General features: G+C 39.9%; 2 long non-coding RNA genes across 7 annotated transcripts; both read right to left on the reverse strand.

The window, feature by feature from the left end:
- Positions 1–15,884: 15,884 nt before the first annotated feature.
- Positions 15,885–17,743, reverse strand: LOC124687914. The gene is made up of 2 exons (XR_006998350.1): positions 17,706–17,743; positions 15,885–16,267 (listed from the first exon to the last, which is right to left on the reverse strand). It is a non-coding gene; the product is annotated as an uncharacterized LOC124687914 (long non-coding RNA).
- A 2,096-nt stretch (positions 17,744–19,839) lies between these two features.
- Positions 19,840–25,822, reverse strand: LOC124687921. Of its 6 annotated transcripts, XR_006998357.1 has the most exons (7): positions 25,457–25,822; positions 24,982–25,301; positions 24,317–24,375; positions 23,467–23,540; positions 23,031–23,151; positions 22,727–22,930; positions 19,840–19,925 (listed from the first exon to the last, which is right to left on the reverse strand). It is a non-coding gene; the product is annotated as an uncharacterized LOC124687921 (long non-coding RNA). The 6 variants fall into 6 exon arrangements; XR_006998354.1 differs by having other exon boundaries at positions 24,982–25,822; XR_006998362.1 differs by lacking the exons at positions 24,982–25,301; positions 25,457–25,822 and adding an exon at positions 24,471–24,968.
- Positions 25,823–25,981: the final 159 nt, after the last annotated feature.

Consider the following 25,981-nt stretch of genomic DNA (forward strand, 5'->3'; position numbering starts at 1 on the left):
GCCCAGGTGGAGCGTTATTCTCTGGATCGTCAGGAAGGTTTACCCAGCCGGCTAGCGGACAAATCAAATTGCGTCTCGAGGAGTAACATGAGATTGTTTATTGATTTCATTTTCGAGGAAACACTATGGCTTGTATGATCAATGTGTGTGTGGCAACTTAGCTTACCCCCCTCTCATCTCTCTCCCTAAGACCTGAACCGTGTCCTTGTGTAATAATGCTTGTTATTGTTCATGACACCTCTTGCTGGAACGGTTGACCATGTAATTGCCTAGTTAGGAATTGTTGCTCTAGTTAGTGAAATTTGAATTTGAGAAATTTATGCATACCCAAGATGTAATTCAGTGAATACTCAAGGGTGCCGGGAAGAGCTTCAGAACCCTCCCGAGTTAGGGTATGCGATGACGGTCGCGACGGAACTTTTCGTGGATGGAATCTCGGGTGTTTAGGTTTTTTCCGAGATCGTGAATAAATAGGCGGAAGGCGAGGTCGGTGGAAGCCAGGGGCACAAGCATTTACTTGGCCAGAGCAACTACTAGCAACGGAGAGCATGCAAGATCACAAATAACATATGACAAGAACATATAATCGATCTTAACATAGTATTCAATATTCATCGGATCCTAGCAAACACAACATGTAGCATTACATAAGGATGATCTTGATCATGTAGGGCAGCTCACAAGATCTAAACATGAGGAACAAATTGGAGAAGACAACCATCTAGCTACTGCTATGAACTCATAGTCCAGGGACGAACTATTCATGCATCACTTCGGAGGCATGCGTGGCGATGTAGAGGCCTCCGGTGATGATCTTCCCTTCTAGAAGGGTGTCGGGAAGAGCTTCAGAACCCTCCCGAGCTAGGGTCTGCGATGACGGCTGCGACGGAACTTTTCGTGGATGGAGGCTCGGGTGTTTACGTCTTTCCCGAGATCGTGAATAAATAGGCGGAACAGCGAGGTCGGTGGAGGCTAGGTGGGGCCACACCACCCCTTGGTGCAGGCCTAGGCCTGGCCGCGCCAAGGCATGGTCTGGCCACCCTGTGGCTCCTCTTCGTCCCCCCCTCTAGACTCTATCTTTGTTACGGTAAAATATTGACTTCGGCTTTTGTTTCGTCCAATTCAGAGAATATTTCCAGTACAACTTTTTTTAAATACAAAACAACAGAAAACATGAAACTGGCATTGTGGCATCTTGTTAATAGGTTAGTGCCAGAAAATGTATAAAAGTGCAACGAAGTGTGAGCAAAACAGATATGAATCTGTGTAAAACAAGCATGGAGCATCAAAAATTATAGATACGTTAACGTATCAGGAACCATCAAACTGAAGTGGCACACTAAGCAGCCTGGCTCACAAAGGACCACCAACACCCAGGGAACTAGCTAACTATGCTAGTGAGCAGACGAGCCTCCAGAGTTCAAACGGGAAACTTCACGCCAACGCCTCCACGAAGGAAAACCGCACTCACGGGCGTGGGGAACCGGGCAATGCTTTCGCGTAAACTTTCAACGCCCACCCAAGGAAAGACTAAGTTTTTGCACCTTCCATCAGAACAGCCACCAGGTGTTGAAAACCACTGGTGTCCCACGTGTCATGGTCGTGAAAAACACGCACCGGTTTTTTTAACATGAGTATTGTAGCCATGGTCGTACGGTCGTCGGAACCCTGTTTTTTTCTTACACATGGTTCTTTAGCTCTCCTCCTACTCATGAAAGAAAGCCATCTCCTCTTTTCCCTTTGAAGCGGTCAGATTATTGCCGTCAAGGCCCACCAAGTTCATACATTGTATAAGCATATTCTCAACATAATCCATACACACAAATCTTCACACACGAAAGAATGAAAAGCAAGATAGCATGTTTCTTTTTTCGCTATGCTTATCTTACATAATATTGATCGTAGGCTCATAGCTTCCATATTGAAGTTGGAACTAAACATTAGCGCTACACGACATCATTTCACAAAATCATGGCATATACGTGTTTCAATGACCCGGACTTCCACGAAAACTATTAGCGGGGAGGAACCCCGAAGCTTTTTTAATTGGATGAAGAGCAGTGAGTTGAACCTAGGAGTGCATCCCGCAACATCGCGTGGTATCGCCCGAGCAAGCGCCCGGTCTTGGAATTTAACGAAGATAATACCATATAGGGAGTATGAACAAAGAGAGGAGCTAACACCTCACGATGGGCGTTCGGGTAACCCGAATTGTTCGGGTCGGGTTTTTCGGGTTAAGACAAATTCGGGTTCCAGGAAATAACACCCGAAAATTCTCTAAAAAAGTTGAGACCCGACAATTCGGGTACCCGGAAATTTGGGTCCGGGTAAGCCTGAAAGACCCGACATATGACACATATTAACAGAATGCCAGGAAAAAATGGCAACAGCAAAGCATTTGGGGAGCATTTCTGCACCAAATCGATATCATAATATATAACAGACTAATAACAAAGCATTTATGATTTATGTATGATAACTTCATAATAAACATCACAAGTTCACAGCATAGCGTTTGGGCTGCATTTCTTGCACAATAGTCTACAACATTTCAGTTCAAAGTTTGGGCGACAGCCAACAACAAACAAGTAAATGAAATCCAACAGCAACAGTTCAAAGTTCAAACTACAAAGTACAAATAGATAGGCGGCACCGCAGCACTGCGACAGTTCAAAGTTCAGACTTAAAAAGACAATCGGCACCACCAGTGACCACCACGGCATCACCACCACCAGTGACCAGTCCACACTCCACATAATCGGCTACTTCACATAGTGAAACAGTAAAGTCAGCGAACAACTGAAATTGAACATAATGGAAGCAGGCAAGCAGTGAACACGAAACAGTACCATTAGTATCTTCAACTCTTCAAGGTTTGGATGCTGCGGTAGTTTTAGAAGATTGATACGTCTCCAACGTATCTATAATTTCTGATGTTCCATGCTAGTTTTATGACAATACCTACATGTTTTGCTCACACTTTATAATGATTTTATGTATTTTCCAGCACTAACCTATTAACGAGATGTCAAGGTGCCAGTTCATGTTTTCTGCTGTTTTTGCTTCCATAAAAGCTGTTCAGGCAATATTCTCGGAATTCGACGAAACAAAAGCCAAACCTCCTATTTCTCTGAGGGACGCACGGAGCCAGAAGGGCAAGTCAAGGGGAGGCCCACGGCCTCCAGACCACAGGCCGGCGCGGCCAAGAGGGGGGCGCGCCGCCCTATGGGGTGGGCCCCCCAGGCACCCCCTCGCGCCGCCCTTTCGCCTATATATTCCTCGCGACGCGAAAACCCTATATGAATCAATCATACTCCAGAAAGACTCCAGGGGCGCCGCCGCCATCGCGAAACTCCGTTTCGGGGGACAGAATCTCTGTTCCGGCACGCCGTCGGGACGGGGAAGTGCCCCCGGAAGCCTTCTCCATCGACGACACCGCCTCCATCATGCTCCGTGAGTAGTTCCCCCATGGACTACGGGTTATAGCAGTAGCTAGTTGGTACTCTCTCTCTCCCATGTACTTCAATACAATGATCTCATGAGCTGCCTTACATGATTGAGATCCATCTGATGTAATCGGTGTTGTGTTTGTTGGGATCCGATGAATTGTTACATTATGATCAGTCTATCTATAAAGTTTGTGAAATTATTGTTGCTGCAATCTTGTTGTGTTTAATGCTTGTCACTAGTGCACGAGTGACACGATCTTAGATTTAAACTCTATAATTATTGCTTAGATTGTATCTACAAGTTGTTTGCACATGTCTATGTCCGGAACCCGAGGCCCCAGAGTGACAACAACTGGGATAACTGGAGGGGAAGGCTTAGATATGAGGATCACATGTTTTCACCAAGTGTTAATGCTTTGCTCCGGTGCTCTATTAAAAGGAGTACCTTAATTACCAGTATATTCCCTTGAGGCCCGGCTGCCACCGGCTGGTAGGACAAAAGATGTTATGCAAGTTTCTCATTGCGAGCACGTATGACTATATATGGAAAACATGCCTACTTGATTAATAAGCTTGATGTTCTGTCTTAATGTTATTTCAATCCTATCAATTGCCCAACTGTAATTTGTTCACCCAATACTTGTCACTTTTTATTGGAGAGGTACCACTAGTGTAGATAGCTGGGAACCCCGGTCCATCTTTCATCATCAAATACTCACTCGGTCCTATATGTCATTAGAAGTAGTATCAACTATTTTCTGGTACCATTGCTTCTGTGTTACTGCTACTACTGCTGTGTTACTGTTACTATTGCTCTCATATTACTGCTGCTTTCACATCACCCCTGTTACTAGTGCTTTTCCAGGTGCAGCTGAATTGACAACTCGGTTGTTAAGGCTTATAAGTATTCTTTGTCTCCCCTTGTGTCGAATCAATAAATTTGGATTTTACTTCCCTCGAAGACTGTTGCGATCCCCTATACTTGTGGGTTATCAAGACTATTTTATGGCGCCGTTGCCGGGGAGGCATAGCTCTACTCATAAGTTCACCTGGGGAGTACACTCTACCTCTCTCTCTGTTTTTATTTTTGTTTTGCTTAGTTTACTTTTTTCTAGTTTATGTGTGCTTAGTTTATTTCTGTCTAGTATTATTTTGCTTAGTTTACTTTTGTCTAGTTTGTTTTTGTCTTGTTTTATTTTTCTTATATACCCGAAAATCCATAAAAATTTGAAAAACCTAAAAATTAAAAAACTGTTGTTATGGAAGAACCCACAACCTATTTGGAGCTTATAGAATTATATATGAATTATAGAGAATCAAGAAAGGGTAAAGTCATGAGTGTTGTGATAGAAAAATTGAATACAATTGCTAAAATCTTGCTTAAACGCCATGATATAAACTGTTGCTCTAAACAGGATACTAAACATCTTAAATTCCAATGTGGCTTTAGTGAAGAAGTTTTAGTTGTGAACTATAATTGGAATAACTATATTCATCTTGGGTTCGAAGAAGTGGAACAATTTGTTTTATTTATGGGAGCTTCTGAAATAGAATCCTTCATGTCTAAAAATTATGAAACCTGTGTTGCTTGTAAGGACCTTAAAGATTATGTCTCTTCTATCCTTGATTTTTGCGTAGAACATTACAGCAATAATCCTTATATCATTGATTATAAAGAGAGACTCGTTCATGCACAAGAATGCACTCACAATTTGCAAGAACCTGTGAAAGAAGAAATTGATGAACCTGAAAGCTCATTGGATGAAAAAGAGGAGGAGAGTGATGAACAAAAGGAGAAAGAATGGATTAGCTACCCATGCCAACCTTCTAATGAGAGTAACTCTTTATCTCTTACACTATTTGATTGTCCTCCATGCTTACCAAAGGAGGATGAATGTTATTCCTGTGGATTCTCTAGAAATATTCCCTATGAGTAAAACTTGTGAGAATAATTATGCTACTGTTATCTATGATAATCCATGTTATTTTTAAAAATCTTATGATAATGCTTTGTTTGTGCCTGATGTCGAAATGCATGGTACTAAAGAGTTTTGCTTAGCAAATGTTTATGATAAAGCTCTAGATGATGGTCCTAAGTTACTTGATAATATTAATTGTACTACTAATGAAAATGGGATTAGAGAGGTCTTGACTTTATCTAGGAGTCCCATATCTTTTGAGATTGATCAATCATCTTGTTATATTATTGATAAAAGTGGTTTTGAAAGTTTTGATCCTATTATTTTTGAGCTTGATAAAAATTATGTGTTTGTGGATCATGAAAAGCATGCTTTATGTGATAGTTATATTGTTGAGTTTATTCATGAAGCTACTGAAAATTATTATGAGAGAGGAAAATATGGTTGTAGAAATTTGCATGGTACTAAAACACCTTTCTATATGCTGAAACTTTTGAAGTTACTCTTATTTTATCTTCCTATGCTTGTCACTTTGTTCTTCGTGAATTTGTTTGTGTACAAGATTCCTATGCACAGGAAGTGGGTTAGACTTAAATGTGTTTTGAATTTGCTTTTTGATGCTCCTTTTGCTTCATTTTCTATTTTCCATGTGCGCATCATTAAAGTCTACTGAGCCCATCTTAATGGCTATAAAGAAAGCACTTCTTGGGAGATAACCCATGTTTTTATTTTTCTACTGTTTTGTTGTGTCTTGGAAGTTGTTACTGTAGCAACCTCTCCTTATCTTTATTTTATTGCATTGTTGTGCCAAGTAAAGTCTCTAATATAAAGTTGATACTAGATTTGGATTTCTCGCGAGAAACAGATTTTTAGCTGTCACGAATTTGAGTAGATCTCTCTGTAGGAGACTCTAAAAAATCTGCAAAATTTCATGCGTGTTCCTCAGATATGTACGCAACTTTCATTAGTTTTGATTTTTCTGATTTGAGCAACGTAAGTACCTCTAAAAAATTCATGTTTACTGGCTGTTCTGTTTTGACAGATTTTGTCTCTGTTTTTTGCATTGTCTTTTGTGGACTTTAAGTAAGGCTTTCTAGACGTGGAGAGTTGTAGCTAATGTTTTATTGATTTCTTGCAATGTGTCACTACAGGACTAAAGTGGATTAAAGTTTTTTGAGTACTAACCCCTCTAATGAAGTTTATGAGAAGTTTGGTGTGGCAGAAGTTTTCAAGGGTCAAGAGAGGAGGATGATATATGATCAAGAAGAGTGAAAAGTCTAAGCTTGGGGATGCCCCCGTGGTTTATCCCTGCATATTTCAAGAAGACTCAATCGTCTAAGCTTGGGGATGCCCAAGGCATCCTCTTCTTCATCAACAACTTATCAGGTCACCTCTAATGAAACTATATTTTTATTCCGTCACATCACATGTGCTTTACTTGGAGCGGCTGTGTGTTTTTATTTTTGTTTGTGTTTGAATAAATTCGGATCCTAGCAACCCTTGTGTGGGAGAGAGACATGCTCCGCTTTTTCATTTGAACATTTGTATTCTTAATTTACTTTAATATTCATGGCGAAAGCTGAAGGTCGCAGCACTTATTGTTATTTGGATGGAAACAACAAATGCTTCATATTGTCTTGAATAATTTGATACTTGGCAATTATTTTGTGCTCTCAAGTAGATCATGTTTAATCTCTTGCATCATGTAGTTTAAACCTATTAGTGGAGAACTACCGTAGAGCTTGTTGAAATTTGGTTTGCATGATTGGTCTCTCTAAGGTCTAGATATTTTCTGGTAAAAGTGTTTGAGTAACAAGGAAGACAGTGTAGAGTCTTATAATGCTTGCAATATGTTCTTATGTAAGTTTTGTTGTACCGGTTCATACTTGTGTTTGCTTCAAACAACCTTGCTAGCCAAAGCCTTGTACTGAGAGGGAATGCTTCTCATGCATCCAAAACCTTGAGCCAAAACCTATGCCATTTGTGTCCACCATAACTACCTACTATGTGGTATTTTTACTGCCATTCCAAGTAAATACTTCATGTGCTACCTTTAAACAATTCAAAACTTTATTACTCCTTATTTGTGTCAATGTTTTATAGCTCATGAGGAAGTATGTGGTGTTTTATCTTTCAATCTTGTTCGGCAGCTTTCACCAATGGACTAGTGGCTTATCCGCTTATCCAATAATTTTGCAAAAAGAGCAGGCAACGGGGTTCTCAGCCCCAATTAATTAACCTTCCTTAATAATTCTCTTCACATGTTTTCCCCTGATTCATCAGTAAGCAACTTAATTTTGCAAATAGACACTCCTTCATGGTATGTGAAATGTTGGAAGGCACCCGAGGATTCAGTTAGCCATGGTTTGTGAAAGAAAAAGGTTGGGAGGAGTGTCATCTATAAATAAAACTAAAATACATGTGTAAACAAAAGAGAAGAGGGATGATCTACCTTGCTGGTAGAGATAACGTCCTTCATGGGAGCCGCTCTTGAAAGTCTGGTTGATGAGGTAGTTAGAGTGCCCACTACCATTCGTTGACAACAACAAACACCTCTCAAAACTTTATTTGTATGCTCTCTATATGATTTCAAAACTTAAAAAGCTCTAGCACATGATTCAATCCTCGCTTCCCTCTGCGAAGGGCCTTTCTTTTACTTTATGTTGAGTCAGTTTACCTACTCCTTTCTATCTTAGAAGCAAACACTTGTGTCAACTGTGCATTGATTCTTACATACTTGCTTATTTGCATTCATCATATTACTTTGTGTTGACAATTATCCATGAGATATGCATGTTGAAAGTTGAAAACAATTGCTGAAACTTAAATCTTCCTTTGTGTTGCTTCAAAACCTCTTATTAAGAATTTATTGCTTTATGAGTAAACTCTCATGTAAGAATTTTTGATGCTTGTTGTTGACGCGTAAAGCACACACCCGTTGGGAACCCCAAGTGGAAGGTGTGATGCGTACAGAAGAAAGTTTCCCTCAGTAAGAAACCACGGTTGTCGAACCAGTAGGAGATGAAGGTCATGTGAAGGTTGTTGGTGAAGGAGTGTAGTGCGGTGCAACACCAGGGATTCCGGCACCAACGTGGAACCTGCACAACACAATCAAAATACTTTGCCCCAACTTAACAGTGAGGTTGTCAATCTCACCGGCTTGCTGAAAACAAAGGATTAAACGTACGGTGTGGAGAATGATGTTTGCTTGCGAAGAACAACAGAGAACAGAGATTGCACTAGATTGTATTTCATATGTAAAATAATGGACCGGGGTCCACAGTTCACTAGTGGTGTCTCTCCAATAAGATAAATAGCATGTTGGGTGAACAAATTACAGTTGTGCAATTGACAAATAGAGAGGGCATAACAATCCACATACATATCATGATGACTAATATGATATTTACTTAGGGCATTATGGCAAAGTACATAGACCGCTATCCAGCATGCATCTATGACTAAAAAGTCCACCTTCGGGTTAGCATCCGCATCCCTTCCAGTATTAAGTTGCAAATAACAGACAATTGCATTAAGTATGGTGCGTAATGTAATCAACACAAATATCCTTAGACAAAGCATTGATGTTTTATCCCTAGTGGCAACAGCACATCCATAACCTTAGAACTTTATGTCACTGTCCCAGATTCAATGGAGGCATGAACCCACTATCGAGCATAAATACTCCCTCTTGGAGTCACAAGTATCAACTTGGCCAGAGCCTCTACTAGCAACGGAGAGCATGCAAGATCATAAACAACACATATATGATAGATCAATAATCAACTTGACATAGTATTCCATATTCATCGGATCCCAACAAACACAACATGTAGCATTACAAATAGACGATCTTGATCATGATAGGCAACTCACAAGATCTAACATGATAGCACAATGAGGAGAAGACAACCATCTAGCTACTGCTATGGACCCATAGTCCAAGGATGAACTACTCACACATCAGTCCGGAGGCGATCATGATGATGTAGAGTCCTCCGGGTGATGATTCCCCTCTCCGGCAGGGTGCCGGAGGCGATCTCCTGAATCCCCGAGATGGGATTGGCGGCGGCGGCGTCTGGAACTTTTTCCGTATCGTGGCTCTCGGTAATAGGGTTTTCGCGACAGAGAGTTTAAGTAGGCGGAAGGGCAGAGTCGGAGGAGGCACGGGAGCCCCACACCATAGGCCGGCGCGGGCCCCTCCTTGGCCGCGCCGCCCTATGGTTAGGGCGCCTCGTGGCCCCACTTCGTATCCTCTTCGGTCTTCGGAAGCTCCGTGGAAAAATAAGACCCTGGGCGTTCGTTTCGTCCAATTCCGAGAATATTTCCTGTGTAGGATTTCTGAAACCAAAAACAGCACAAAACAGGAACTGACGCTTCGGCATCTCGTTAATAGGTTAGTGCCGGAAAATGCATATAAATGATATAAAGTGTATGTAAAACATGTGAGTATTGTCATAAAACTAGCATGGAACATGCGAATATTCTTTACCATAAGGCTAGTTTTAAAGGTAGCACTCAAGTAATTTACTTTGGAATGGCAGAGAAATACCACATAGAAGGTAGGTGATACGTCTCAAACGTATCTATAATTTCTTATGTTCCATGCTACTTTTATGACAATACTCACATGTTTTATACACACTTTACATCATTTATATGCATTTTCCGGCACTAACCTATTAACGAGATGCCGAAGCGCCAGTTCCTGTTTTGTGCTGTTTTTGGTTTGAGAAATCCTACAAAGGAAATATTCTCGGAATTGGACGAAACAAACGCCCAGGGTCTTATTTTTCCACGGAGCTTCCAGAAGACCGAAGGAGATACGAAGTGGGGCCACGGGGTGCCGACACCATAAGGCGGCGCGGCCAAGGAGGGGCCCGCGCCGCCCTAGTGTGTGGGCCCCTCGTGAGCCCCCCGACTATGCCCTTCCGCCTACTTATACTCTCCGTCGCGAAAACCTTATTACCGAGAGCCACGATATGGAAAAAGTTCCAGAGACGCCGCCGCCGCTAATCCCATCTCGGGGGATTCAGGAGATCGCCTCCGGCACCCTGCCGGAGAGGGGAATCATCGCCCGGAGGACTCTACATCACCATGATCGCCTCCGGACTGATGTGTGAGTAGTTCATCCTTGGACTATGGGTTCATATAAGTAGCTAGATGGTTGTCTTCTCCTCTTGTGCTATCATGTTAGATCTTGTGAGCTGCCTATCATGATCAAGATCGTCTATTTGTAATGCTACATGTTGTGTTTGTTGGGATCCGATGAATGTGGAATACAATGTCAAGTTGATTATTGATCTATCATATATGTGTTGTTTATGTTCTTGCATGCTCTCCGTTGCTAGTAGAGGCTCTGGCCAAGTTGATACTTGTGACTCCAAGAGGGGGTATTTATGCTCGATAGTGGGTTCATGCCTCCATTGAATCTGGGACAGTGATAGAAAGTTCTAAGGTTGTGGATATGCTGTTGCCACTAGGGATAAAATATCAATGCTTTGTCTAAGGATATTTGTGTTGATTACATTACGCACCATACTTAATGCAATTGTCTGTTGTTTGCAACTTAATACTGAAAGGGGTGCGGATGCTAACCTGAAGGTGGACTTTTTAGGCATAGATGCATGCTGGATAGCGGTCTATGTACTTTGTCGTAATGCCCTAATTAAATCTCATATTAGTCATCGTGATATGTATGTGCATTGTTATGCCCTCTTTATTTGTCAATTGCCCAACTGTAATTTGTTCACGCAACATGCTATTTCTTATTGGAGAGACACCACTAGTGAACTGTGGACCCCGGTCCATTCTTTTACATCTGAAATACAATCTACTGCAAACTCTGTTCTCTGTTGTTCTTCGCAAACAAACATCATTCTCCACACCATACGTTTAATTCTTTGTTTACAGCAAGCCGGTGAGATTGACAACCTCACTGTTACGTTGGGGCAAAGTATTTTGATTGTGTTGTGCAGGTTCCACGTTGGCGCCGGAATCCCTGGTGTTGCGCCGCACTACACTCCGTCACCAACAACCTTCACGTGGCCCTTGACTCCTACTGGTTCGATAACCTTGGTTTCTTACTGAGGGAAAACTTGCTGCTGTACGCATCACACCTTCCTCTTGGGGTTCCCAACGGACGTGTGCTTCACACGTTATCAAGCTCTTTTTCTGGCGCCGTTGTCGGGGAGATCAAGACACGCTGCAAGGGGAGTCTCCCACATCCAATCTCTTTACTTTGTTTTTGTCTTGCTTTACTTTACTTTATTTACTGCTTTGTTTGCTTTCTCTATATCAAAAATACAAAAAAAATTAGTTACTTGCATTTACTTTATTTAGTTTCTTGTTTACGTTCTTTATATCAAAAAGACAAAAAAATAGTTACTTGCATTTACTTTATTTAGTTTGCTTTACTTATCTTTATTACTGTTAAAACGGGTACTGTCACGCCCCAAAACCGGGCCTAGTCTTGACAACGCCACATATTTATAACCTCACGATTATAAACATGTAAGGCTCAAAGAAAAATATATTTACAAGCTAAAGAACACTTTATTTCCTATCTTTTCTATTACATAAGTCATAATACATATTTATTTTCCCTTCCCGTACACTAAGTCTACGCTTTGCCATCATCTTCAAACAAGACCTAATTCTGCAAAAGAAATGGAAGAGGCAAGGGTGAGTATGAGGGCATACTCAGCAAGTAGATACAACAAGGAAACAAGAGATGATCAAGGGATTAGCGGAATCAAAGGAGAATAACAAACTGTCAGTCGGAACCGGATATCATGGATATAACAAAGGAATGGAACTTAACGGAAATGGACAAGGAATATATTAGCATCACACATGACAGCAAGCTTCCCAACCCGGGAGTCACAGGGGTGAATATCCACACTTATACGCTCTGCAGAGGGGTACTCCGACATCGACAGTCTTGACTAGCTCCACCGACGCTAGCCAAGCAGTGCCCTTTTACCCGCTAAGACCCGGACGCTCTGACCTACTGATGTCGATCGCTCCTACGGATCCATCACCGACACGTTCCCGAACAGAGGCCGTCCCCAGCGGAGAACACAGACAGTCCCATACCTGAACTGTGACCGGTACAATATGTTTGCCGTCGTGATACCAATACAACAAGATTAGGATATTCGCAGGTAAGTGATACAAATCACTATCTTGACGTCAATAACCTCAAGGCTCCACATGAGCTCCCGCAAATAATACGACTCTGAAAGTCGGAGATGACTACCCGTCTCTCTCCAACAACACAATGATCAAACATGACCAATAATCTCAGTGCAACAATATCAGGTACGATAACAAATCAAATAAGAAATAGAATGAATAACAACCTTAGGATTAAGCAGGATTAACAGAATATGGTGCAAGTAGCAGTACTAGCACCTCAACAGAATATCAACAAGTAGCAAAGGAACTACTTGTAGGAGTCAAAGATTAGGAAGAGGTCTACTTGCCTCGGTGAAAGATCTTAATCCAGCTGAATTTATCTCAAATACAAGAACTCCAACAAAACAACCGCAGCGTAAAATAATACGGCCTAGTTCTGTGGATGGACTCCAGCAGCGCCTCATCCGTGGTTTAGATACACCCCAGCTATGCTACTCTAGATCATGCGTCTAAGAATACTCCAGCTCTTCACTCCGGTTCTTCTTTCAAGCGTGCACTCTATTTCTCGATTGAAACAGCTGATCGACGTGGTGTTAGTGTGTGTGTAGGCAGAGAAAGTAACGATCTTCAGCAGCTATTTATAGGAAGCAGAGAGTGTGGACATCGACTAAATATCTAAGGTGAACTGGACCTGGCCGTTCGCCGCCTTGCCGCTTAGACGCTTCGTGTGACCCCTGGGCTCATAAAATATCAGGCCGACGTCCCTGCAGCTGACCAAGTGCTACTAGCTCTTCAAGCTGGCTGTCATGCAGAAATCCAGGCATATACTAGCTACTTCAAGCCCACTAGAATGCTGCCAACACATCATCTAGACCTTCTCACACCGAGCCACGTTGCTTCTTCAGGCAAGTCAAAGATCACACTCTACTATAGCTAGTACACTAGACAAGCATACTTATTTAAATACATTCGGACATGCACATACGAAGTAGTATCTCCATCGATGCATGCATTTGTAGTACCATAAGTCATGCACAAAAAGTCATCTTATCATCTTTATAAACTCTATAATTTATTTTGTATATAGAAATCAACACCCAATTTGAATACTAAAGATTAGACAAAAAAATAAACGATTCAAAACTAATTATTTTACAACTCACAATAATTAATAACTTAAAAATCAGGGTTATCACATCCTACCCACCTTATTTGAATTTCGTCCTCGAAATTCCCACACCAAAACAAACAAATATTTTCTAAGACTAACATTCACGATTTTATTTAATAAAAACATCAATGAAACAAAAGATTTAGCTATGCAAAGAAAGCTAGATCAACATACAACACATATAAATCAAACGCTTCTAGCTCACGTGCCTAAACTACCCCATTAGTTAAACCCACATTGGTTGCAAAATTTTATTTCTTATTTAGCCTAAGCTCTGATACCACTAAATTGTCACGCCCCGAAACCGGGCCTAGTCGTGACAACGCCACATACTTATAACCTCACGATTATAAACATGTAAGGCTCAAAGAAAAACATATTTACAAGCTAAAGAACACTTTATTTCCTATCTTTTCTATTACACAAGTCATAATACATATTTATTTTCCCTTCCCGTACACTAAGTCTACGCTTTGCCATCATCTTCAAACAAGACCTAATTCTGCAAAAGAAATGGAAGAGGCAAGGGTGAGTATGAGGGCATACTCAGCAAGTAGATACAACAAGGAAACAAGAGATGATCAAGGGATTAGCGGAATCAAAGGAGAATAACAAACTGTCAGTCGGAACCGGATATCATGGATATAACAAAGGAATGGAACTTAATGGAAATGGACAAGGAATATATTAGCATCACACATGACAGCAAGCTTCCCAACCCGGGAGTCACAGGGGTGAATATCCACACTTATACGCTCTGTAGAGGGGTACTCCGACATCGACAGTCTTGACTAGCTCCACCGACGCTAGCTAAGCAGTGCCCTTTTTACCCGCTAAGACCCGGACGCTCTGACCTACTGATGTCGATCGCTCCTACGGATCCATCACCGACACGTTCCCGAACAGAGGCCGTCCCCAGTGGAGAACACAGACAGTCCCATACCTGAACTGTGACCGGTACAATATGTTTGCCGTCGTGATACCAATACAACAAGATTAGGATATTCGCAGGTAAGTGATACAAATCACTATCTTTACGTCAATAACCTCAAGGCTCCACATGAGCTCCCGCAAATAATACGACTCTGAAAGTCGGAGATGACTACCCGTCTCTCTCCAACAACACAATGATCAAACATGACCAATAATCTCAGTGCAACAATATCAGGTACGATAACAAATCAAATAAGAAATAGAATGAATAACAACCTTAGGATTAAGCAGGATTAACAGAATATGGTGCAAGTAGCAGTACTAGCACCTCAACAGAATATCAACAAGTAGCAAAGGAACTACTTGTAGGAGTCAAAGATTAGGAAGAGGTCTACTTGCCTCGGTGAAAGATCTTAATCCAGCTGAATTTATCTCAAATACAAGAACTCCAACAAAACAACCGCAGCGTAAAATAATACGGTCTAGTTCTGTGGATGGACTCCAGCAACGCCTCATCCGTGGTTTAGATACACCCCAGCTATGCTACTCTAGATCATGCGTCTAAGAATACTCCAGCTCTTCACTCCGGTTCTTCTTTCAAGCGTGCACTCTATTTCTCGATTGAAACAGCTGATCGACGTGGTGTTAGTGTGTGCGTAGGCAGAGAAAGTAACGATCTTCAGCAGCTATTTATAGGAAGCAGAGAGTGTGGACATCGACTAAATATCTAAGGTGAACTGGACCTGGCCGTTCGCCGCCTTGCCGCTTAGACGCTTTGTGTGACCCCTGGGCTCATAAAACTAGATTTAGAAGTGCGCCTTGGCGCACGATCCCGTGAAACTCGTGCCGATGTACACTTTCTATAACCACAATAAAATTTAGGTGAAAAAATAATAATAATAATAATTCTTATTAGTTTTATAAAATGAAGCCAATAGGGATGAACTTGGGATAAATAACACAAAATTACAAATGGAGTAGGAAAAAAGTATTTCAGGGACGAGCCTTGGAGCACGTTCTCTGACTTTCGCACTGATAAATAATAATTTGGCAACCACTATATTAACCATGTATATGAAAATCTAATGTGAGTAGGCAGTAGCGAAGATACACAGAACTTAGTCGTTTAAAAAGGGAAGTACAAAAATAACTTAGCAAGAACGAATGGCAAAAGCAATATCCACACAGTTGGATAAGGGGACTTGCAGCGGGAACCTAATTCGTATGTACATGTCAATTACAAAGGACAGTCTTTAGAGGACTCGACATAGCTAATAAAATTATCTTCCACACTGATTAATGTTTTGTAAAATATTATATTTTTCGAAAAGGGAACAAAGAGAATGTAGTTGACTTAATTACTGGGACCAACACAAAATTACACAGATTAGTTAAGCAGTACAAGCTGATAATAAGTAGTAATTAGTGATAAATAGACGTAAAGGAAATGTAGAGAAATATATTGTACATAGAAGCGGTAGCATAATCTTTAATGACAAGCCCATTCTGGTTATAATTTTTCAGTATTTCCTTTCACTCAGCACCATATATTTTGTGGTCCGACTGCTATTTGATTGGGCAGTTGCAGTTTCTTCAGCATGTCCTGGAGCATGGAGCATGACTTGGATCATGACATTGGTTAGAATTTTGACAACCTCCATGTAACAGCTGACTGTTAAGTAACAACAAAGACAATATTCAGGTGATATCATACCATACGGTAGTCAAGAGCAGCACAATATCGTGTTGAATGGATAAAGAAAAGGTTGGCAATAGTCTATTTTACAGGACATGAGGACGGGAAGAAAAATAGTGATGTTTTATTGACATATTTAATTTTTAAGGATAGAACACTTCATCCATATGGTTCGTAAAAGCTAAAGCAGGAATATAAGAGACAATACATATACACAAGTAGCGCACACCCTGTTACCCATATTCTGGATCATATAAACTGGGAAATTGATCTTCAGTAGGGTGTCAAGCAGGGCGGGATGCGGGACAAATCTTTTCACTAACACTGCTAATTTTGCATCAGTTACAGGTTCAGTTTGCTCTAGTTTTGATTATGCGGGACGCCGCTTGACACCCTACACTTCATGGAAGGAAGACTCCAGGATATATATCTATTGTATGGGGCAACTCTAAAAGATAGGTTAGAGATATGCAGGAATTCAATTCGGCAAATGGGAGCATATGCTCCTGCCACCGAAAAAACATTTTGATATGTTAACAAAATTTTCTCGCTTACGTATCGACATTTTACGTGCGCACATCAAGTTTTGCAAAAGAACGACATTTTTTGTGACTTGTGTGAAAAAGACAAACAACCCATCTCGTACAGAACCTTTTTTACAGAAAAATTTGTCTTTTTACAAACAAACCACTTTGTGAACGTGTACAATTTTGAGATGTACCCACTAAATTTTGTGTTTGATATTTTAAACATTTTGAAAGCGTATTTAAAACAAAGTTTATTTAAAACAAAGTTTGAAAACCGGGAGCATATGCTCCCGGGTGATATGTACCTATTGTCTGGAGCATCTGTGAGAGATGGGGATATCAAATAAAATATTTCTGCATTTAAGGTACCTAGTATTGAAATTTCTATCAAGAATAGAACAAATTATTTATATATTGGGTTGGTAGATCGACAAACGTCAGCTACTTAATGCCACCCTAGGTTTGAATGTGAACTAAATAATTTTTGCACTACATACAGAGAGTTAGTATGGTGATTATTTATAACAACTCTCCAAAATAAAGGGAGTGGCAGTGAAAGAGGGAAAGATTATATTAGTCATATATCTGAACTAAATGATAGAACAGAGGATGAAATAGTGGAGTTGACATCTGCAAACAAAACATATACACACATGGTTGTACGATAATCTCACCGATGATAGATGGTATGCTTTCAAAAATTGACAGTGAAATGTTTCTGTCCCACAGAATGATGAAAACCAACACTTAACCTGTAAAAAAAATAGTGCACCTACTCAAAAACTCTGTAAGTCTAACTAATAGGTGTATCTTGGACGACTGGATATATGGGAACAAAAAAAAAATACAGCTGTGGAGATTTATCATTACCAGTTCAAGCGGAGAAACCCTGTGATATGCTTCTGAAATATCTATGTAAAGAGCACATGATTAACCTGAGAAATAAAAATCAAGTTGAACAAAGAAGGATTGAGAGCATGACCATCTGTGTAGTTTTCTTATACTAACAAAAACCAAAACAGATAACTAAACCAGAACTTATTTAAGATCACGGAAAAAGAAACAACATCAAAATCATAAAGCATTTCTAAAAAACAAAGGAGAACATTGAAGAATAATAAATATACTAAGTGATCTGAAGGTATCTTTTTGCCCAAAAGTCCATCTGATCTGCTGGCCAAGATCACCAGGAGCTGCAGACAAATCCTAACGGCATTGGCAACCATAAGTGTTTTTGATTGATGTAAATTGATATGGTCAAGTGATTTACTTTTCAGCCTATCAGTAGAAGCTTTTAGCTCATAACCAAGAAAAACAAGCTGAATTTCAAATCGGTGAAATCCACCCTTTTAAGCAACCTGGTATTTTCTGACATAAAGTTAATAGGATCACAGTTGATATACATGACAGATGGATTTAGTTTTAGTGGACATCCAAGTTGGCTAAATATAATTGATACGGACTGCACTCTTATTCTCATTTCCCCTTCAGGTCAGAAATGGCATTGTCTATGTACCAATTGGTCACAATCCTATGTCACCTAAATTAAAATGAAACAAGAAAATATAATTTCAATCCCCTTTACTTCTGAAATCGAAATTATGCAAGAAAGCGCATGTTCAAAAAATAATCAAGCATTAGAGGGTAGACAATCATGGCATCATCACATATAAGTATACACACCAATAGCATCTATCTCGGTAGGAAAGAGAGCAATCACTACACATGAAATTGCATGACTGATACGACTGTTCAGTAGGTTCCCTCATAGGCTACACGAACAGTTTTCAGACACAGAACAATGGCGAAGAACAGTTTAAAAATCTTAAAAATCCAGTGGTCTCAAATTATTTAAGTCATGGGTTTGGCATATGCCTCTAGAAACAAAAATGACCTTTGCAGATGACCCCTACTGAATTGAGATGCACAAGCAACATTACTGCATAATCAACACCAAAAGAATTAGAAATCTAACCTCAGTGAATTGAATGTGTGGCCGTGAAAATGAGCTATCAATGAGGAGTTGATTGTTTGAGCATCCATACACGTGTGTTGTTACTCGTTACCTTTTAGACCAACCAGTCCAAATAATTCAGAATAACATGCATGACAGTTTTGTAGGTCGCACAGATGAGTGCTTTGCAGGTCACACGGATTCTAAGAAAAGTCGCACAAATGAATCAAACCCTTTTTAGTCAAAGAACCAAAATTTCCAGCGATATCCCTCAGAGTATATAATAGTGCAAAGATAAAATTTGGCAAGTAATAGCTTCTTAGAGAGAAATGCCATGGAAGTAAATATAATGGGGATAGTAAGAGAAAGCTAAACGCAAGAAAATTAGTAACTGTGATCATGCTTAAATAGACTTGGAAATATAACAGAGAATAGAAGTAAATCTAATGGAGAATTAAGAGAAAGCTAAATTATGTTAGGTTTGCAGTCATACGTAGCAGCACACACCAATTGTGGAGAGAGAACCAATTAACTAAAAGGAAGAAGTGTAGATGCGAAATTCAGATCGATTAAAAAGCTTACAATTGCAGAGCATATAAAAGTTTGATTGCTGAAAAACATTGCTTGTTGATGTGCAGCAAGTGTTCATAATTTAATTTATAAGAGACGAAAATTATAGTACCAGAGAGAACATATACCTTGGTCTACAGTAGAAGAGGCAAGTGTGCTTGAGTTTCCTCGACGGCCGCCGGCTGCATGCTGGCATTTCAGGCTGCAGCACACCTTTTCTGCGCTGGCCGACCACAAGCTCGCAAGGCCAGAACACCATAGAGCCACCTATGACCAAGTTGTATAACTTCAGCAACAAAATCCTTCATAACAAGGGAAGATGTGACCCGTGTCCACTATCTTGAAACATCCGCGATCTTGCAAGTAATCCAAAGCATAACAGACGCCCCAAAAGATTGTGGTTAGCTTCCAATACAAGAATGAATATTCAAAAGTTAAGTTGGCTCACAAAAGGATATGAGAAACGTGCAGATAACCAAAACCGAAGCTGGATATTCTAGCAAAATGGGTATCAACTTTGTAACTGCTTTGCTTTGACCAAGGCAAATATTTATTAGAACCTGAACCTACAAAAGAGTCAAAAAAGGAAATAGTAGCGGATTAGTTCAAAAACTCAATTATAAAGAAATACTAAACTATAGGTAAGCTGCCTATTCGTCACTCTGTAGAGGCACTAATTATATTTCTCTTCTTGGTACTATCAAAAACTGGGTTTCATATGAACAAAAGAAAATCAATCAGTTGTAAACTTTCACTTATGACCCGGTCTATTTCAGCAACAGGCTCACAATATATAGTATGCTCTAATAATCGTATTTGGGTCCAAGCTAGTATGTCTTTCTAATCATCAATGTTTCTTGTTTTACATTAAGATATTTGCTTTTGATCCATAATAAATAAAAATCTAAGAAATAACCTCTGAAGAACAAACAACCTAAACATGTGAACTAACAATCTATCAGCGCATGGTATATGAATAATAAAATCAAATTTAGCAAATAAGGTTGTAGGAAAAACGGCGAGTGTATTCTTAGTGGCTACAACAAAGAGATTCTTTGTGATCTCAATAGCAGGCAGACCAGGCACATAAACCCATCTTATTTGTTTGTGACCACGCTATCTTATATTTACTAATTGGAGGCACCATACGAGACACCACATTAATCCACATCATCAGAATAATTAAGACAATTAGATCTAGAATTTACGGCTGTGATTAATTTAGAAAGTCGCAATTTTTAATGTCACATAGGTTGTTACGTAGACACGTTAACTAATTTATTTATTCCACAATAAAACGTCTCACGTTAACTCTGAGGAGACATAAATTTAAGTGGTAGACACATGTTCACGTAAACAGCCAAGATATCCCTCCCGCAGGGATTCTTGGAAAGTTGTACCGGCCGGCCATAAGAGTCCCGGCAGATTACTACTTCTACCGTGTATATATGGTTCCTAAGTTTTTTTTTCCTGCAAATTATGGGAAGTCTATAAGTCCTGGGTACGTACGCTGCTTTTGAAAATAGTTCAGGTACCTTTAAATTGATCAGGTACGCGTTCTCCATAAAAACACATGCAAACAAAAATTATATTAATACAAATTCTGCGCTTTGTCTAAAGAGACAGTGTAATTCTCACGATAGGTAATATCTGTGGATTTGGGCATCACTGCCTGACGGACAGTCCTTTCAAAAATTTGTCGGATACATATTCTCCCACAAAAATACATGGAAACAAAAATTGCCATACAAACTCAGTGCTCGGTTTGAAAGGACGTGTATTGTTTATGATAGGCAATATTCTCGGACTTCGACACGAGAATAGGTTTATATACATGTTAAATTAACCAGAAAAAATCGATAGTATGATGCACTCTTTCTATTTTAATTAACTTCTTTTGCATATGGGATGATCAGTATACTACATACGAAGTATTTTTATTTTTTCAAGGATAAGAAAAAATATGACTTGATTTGTGTTCTATTCTTGGGTACAGGGAATATATGAAAAAATTAGGTTGCATGCAATTGCGATGTAAGTAATAAAAAACTTCGATTTTCTAGAAAAAAGAGCACAAGAATGAACCCCACAAAAATTGTGTTATTTTACATGTGATCTAAAAATGACACGAAATAAAGCATGAAAAGTTTCAGTTTAGTTATAATTTTGTAAAAAAAATGTAGAATGTTGATAGTAAAATCATACTCCCTCCATCACACAAAGGATATCTGAACTTCTTTTAAATTTTGATCTATCTAAACGCGATTTAGTGTATGGATACATCTAAGAGTAGACAACATCAAGACATCCTTTATGGGACGTAGGGAGTACTAATTTATGATTAGTAACTTTTTAAAATTAGCTTCAGTTTCTTCTTGAAGCGTCATAGAAAAAAGGATCCATCCTACTCCATAAGAAAATAAAAGAGTGCCGCCAATTTATCTCTATCAACTTATATAGTACTACTTCATGTCTAAAACTGCTGAAACATTAGATCAATGCCAGTTTCATATTTCTAATTTTACAAACTTTTGCATCTAAGAAATACTAAATAAAGCTAGCCCACGCAAATGCATGGGTTAACAACTAATAGAGCTAATTAGAGTTAACAACAGTTATATATGGAAGTAAAGTTAATTTGTGGAAAAGTTGTTATTTCATAACTTTATATATTTGGTTATTTGTAGAATTAATAAAACAAGAAAAAGTAAATATATAATTTCTGGCCCATGCTGTGAGGATCCAAGAAAATTATGGGTTTCAAGGAAATACCGAGCATAATATTCTGAGAAAAAATAGCGCACATGCGCGTGATTAGTTGTTGCACATGATGTAATTTGTTCGTAGATGTGTATTGCTAAAACATCATCGCTCATGCCACAAACTACGGATAGGTATTTATGGGCCAGGAAACATTTAGATAATAGAATACATATAATCCGTTAATTTGTATAATAAATTATCTTACTGAATCTCATAAAAAGTAATTATATGTATTTTGAATAATTAGATTCCTATAACCCAATACAACTAAAAATACATAGATATAGGTGTAACAGAATTGAATATCATATGTCTCTTGCATTAAATAAGAGTATGAATATAAATGATTATTAACCAGTGAATAAAAGATGGAAACTACTAATTAAAATATAAAAATAGGAAGTGTTTCTATGTTCCTAAGATATTTGAATCCTGCAAACTGCCATGCACAATAAATTTATTAATCTTCACCAAAAACTTTCTAGCCCGTGCAGTGCACAGGTTGACGACTAGTTTTATTAAGCAAGCGGGCAAGGTGATTATAAAAGGAACAGAGGAAAAATAGATAATTTCAGTGAGGAAGACTCAAGATATTTAGAGTTACCATCTTGTGTTTGTCTCAAAGTCAAGTTGCCTACAGTAATAGACATGTACAATAATCAGAACATAGCACTGTAGGTGCTAACCGGTCTCAGATATTTAGAGTTACCATCTTGTCTCTGTCTCAACGTCAAGTTGCGCACTAATCTTAGCATTCGTCTGACCTGGAAGAGAAACATCATGGATAGCAAGAACCCTATCATGTAACCTACAAAACCAAAGCAGGACCAAGAAGACATTTAGCTATATAAATGGGTGAGCAAGAAAAACATAACTAACCACCACTTAAACACAGCAGAAGCACTCACTGTGCACGTCTTTTGGATTGATGGAGTCGTACTTACAAACTGAGAAACATAGTGCACTTAGAATCGCATAATGAGACCACCTTAGAGATTATTAGTACATCTGACGGTATCATGCGGCCCACTGCAGTGGAAGGAAAAACCATATAGGCAATGCCTGTTTAGTGAAACCTAAAGGCATTCTGAAAAAGATTTATAATTGTCAACTGAGTATTTCCTATAATTACAACTCAAGAAGATCCGAAAAATAGGCAGTAACATGCTACCAAAGAAGCAAATGTATTGATCATGAGATATTATTTATCACCTCAAGCTAATTGGCGCCTTGCATACTTTAGGTAAGAGACTCATATACAGTTTCAACCACCTTTAGATTTAATACTCAAAACTATGGGAGGGAAGTACATACTCAAAAAAATAACCAAGATTCGAGTTATACCTTTAAATCCTTACCTTACAGATGAGGTCCATGTCCAAAACTGCGAGCAAATCCACCTAGTGTTCTCCATGAACCTGCATTTCCATATTTATGCTAATGAAATAATATAAAATCTGCAGTATAGAAGATAACTAAATTGTGCTTTTCATTACCTGAAGGATTTTGCAACACATAAAACAATTGAATGAGAGGATATAGCTGCAAGTATACTTTTCTAGAAAAGAAGACACATCCCAATCATCTCTATGGTTCGAACCAGAAAGGTCCAACCTTTACCAGCGTGAAGAGCAAGATTCTGGCTAGAAATTCCACTACTAATGCTGAACTGATTCACAAAGGAACTGAAATACTGAATATTTAGTAAAATTAGCCTCTGCTGATAAATTTTAATCACACATCCAGAATCTTAAATCATAACCACTGCAGGTATGCAGCTGTACAACTACAAATAAATTCAATTCGGGAAAGATGAGTTATAGTTTCTTGGCGATGTTACAAAACATAATTCCACGAGCATTGAAACCATGCTTCCCTAACAAATCAAGTAGTAGCCACTGTATTTCAAAATCTTTCTAGGACCCAAGAACAAATTGTTTGTATCATCAGTGGCAAGGAGAACTGAACCCATGGGTGCACATCTATTTAGAGAAACTAAATAATTCAAAATCTTTCTAGGACCCAGGAGGAACAAATTGCTTGCATAATCAGTGGCAAGGAGAACTTAACCCATGTGTGCAAATATATTTAGAGAAACTAAATAATTTTAGAGTGTGGAAAAAAAAATTCTCTGCATTTTGTTGTGAATTGACAAGAGCTCACATCGGCTCAACATATCGTTGTATTAATTTACCTCCATGGGCGCCGATGAGGGTGGGGTTGGAGGAGGCAGAGCCCTGCAGCCTCCCGTCTCTGCATTGCATAATTGAAAATCAATAATCTTTTGATATCTTCTAGATCTGGCCACAATAATTCACATGAAGAAATCAAATAGAGTGGGTATTAACCTACAGCTTGTCGATTAAATCACTACATGGATTAATGCTCTCATGATCTCATGAACAATTGCGGGGATTAAATCAAAACATAGTCAAAGGTTAGATGAGGATGTAAATAGGGAGGAAGAGATCATCATCTCTTCTCGATGTCATGGTACATTGGCAAATTGGTGCTCCTTAACCAAACAGATCACCCCAAACCAGAAATCCATCCTGAACCATGCACACCTCAAGTAAAATAACAGGAGCATCAATCACCAACCTAGTAGTCCATGTCGAAAAACCAACCTAGTAGGCAGCAAGCAAGTCAGTAGAGCATTAGCACACCAGCAAGCAAACAAGCAGACAGCTAGCGAAGCACACACGCGTAGTAGCAAGCACACATGGTCACACACAAGTAGAGCATAAATTGGGATTTGGTAAGTTACCTTGCTAGGCCCCAAAAAATAACATTGATAGCAAAATGATTCACAAAGAAGAACCAACATGAATGTAGAGCGAGGAAGAAGGGGGGCTTTACCTTGGTCCTGGCTGAACGTGCCTCACTGTCGGATCAGCGCAAGTGCCGCAAAGATGACTGCACCTGCTCCTCATCACCATTGATCTCCGGGCCGAGGTGCCATGCCTGAAGCCAACAAATCGAACACATGGTTGCCGCTGCCATAGTTGTCGAACCTGACTGGCTCGAATATCGTTTGGAGGATAAAATAAGCCCAGAAGACAAATTCAAGCACTACATGTATTCAAACCAGCCTTCTCCAGATCTATACCGATGTGCCAAATTTTTCATAAATTTGTACCATCTAATTCCATGTCAGCATCTTCTTCTCTGACCGTTGTCTTCAACAAGTAAACGTGTAGCAGGTTTCTGTTAAGAAGGAAATTAGAGCTAGGGTTTCCCTCAAAAGAGGTAGGGTTTCCCTCAAGATAATAGAAGAAAAGAAAATCGAAAAAACTACGGGATCGAGAAGGAGAGTAAGCATAATGGCCGTCACCTCGAATCGTCAGCTGGGACGGTGAGGTATGAGGCCGCCGACGGCGCCGCTCCCCTCACTGTTGCTCGGGTCCGGTGGAGACTGAGATTGGGGGCTACATCAGCGGTGCGAGGTAGCGTTGCTCCGGGCGACAGCACGGCGGCGTGAGGCCAAACTACTCCCGGCGATGACGAGACGGCGTTGCTTCATCTCCTCTCCTCTCTCTGCATCAGCCGCCTTGCCCATGGAGCACTGCTTCTACTCGCGTGGAGCAGCACAAGCTGGAGGCTCCCACCTCGACCGCAACACCTCCGTCCTGGCGTCCTTTGGTGAGGACGGCGGGGACAGCGGGCGCAGCTCCGTGCTCCTCCTTCCTTGGTCCAGAGGTGGAGGGGATTGGGGAGAAACGAAATCGAGAGGATTGGGGATTGAGAGAGACGCAGACCCCCTTTTCTCCTCTAATGTAACTGCTAATCAAATCGCATTGTGACGCGTGGCCCAACTGGTGGAGACAAAACGAGGCCAGCGCCCAAGCATCACGCGCCA

This window comes from Lolium rigidum, chromosome 1 (assembly GCF_022539505.1).
Source record: "Lolium rigidum isolate FL_2022 chromosome 1, APGP_CSIRO_Lrig_0.1, whole genome shotgun sequence".
Lineage (NCBI taxonomy): Eukaryota > Viridiplantae > Streptophyta > Magnoliopsida > Poales > Poaceae > Lolium > Lolium rigidum.